We start from the raw sequence: 285 nt of genomic DNA, 5'->3' as shown, positions 1-285 counted from the left end.
GACTTGAAGAATTAACTGTTGAGTTTTCTTGACGATGCAGCTGCACTTTGAGAGAGAAAGCTCAACCCATCATAGAACTCCATTGTGTACATTAGAGAAAAAAGCTTGGCAAGATACATTAAAGATTTTCGCTAAAGAGATACAAATATTTTGCAAGGTCAAAGGGCGCTGAGGCAGGCTGTACTTACTTCCAAAGAAAAGTAGGCAGTATGACAAAGAAACAGTAATATTTTTTTATCTTCATTTTCACACTTCATCATCTAAGAAAGACTGTCTTTTTCAACC

Source organism: Egretta garzetta, unplaced genomic scaffold, assembly GCF_000687185.1.
Source record: "Egretta garzetta isolate BGI_Z169 unplaced genomic scaffold, ASM68718v1 scaffold509, whole genome shotgun sequence".
Classification (NCBI taxonomy): Eukaryota; Metazoa; Chordata; class Aves; order Pelecaniformes; family Ardeidae; genus Egretta; species Egretta garzetta.
This window is presented reverse-complemented; position numbering follows the sequence as displayed.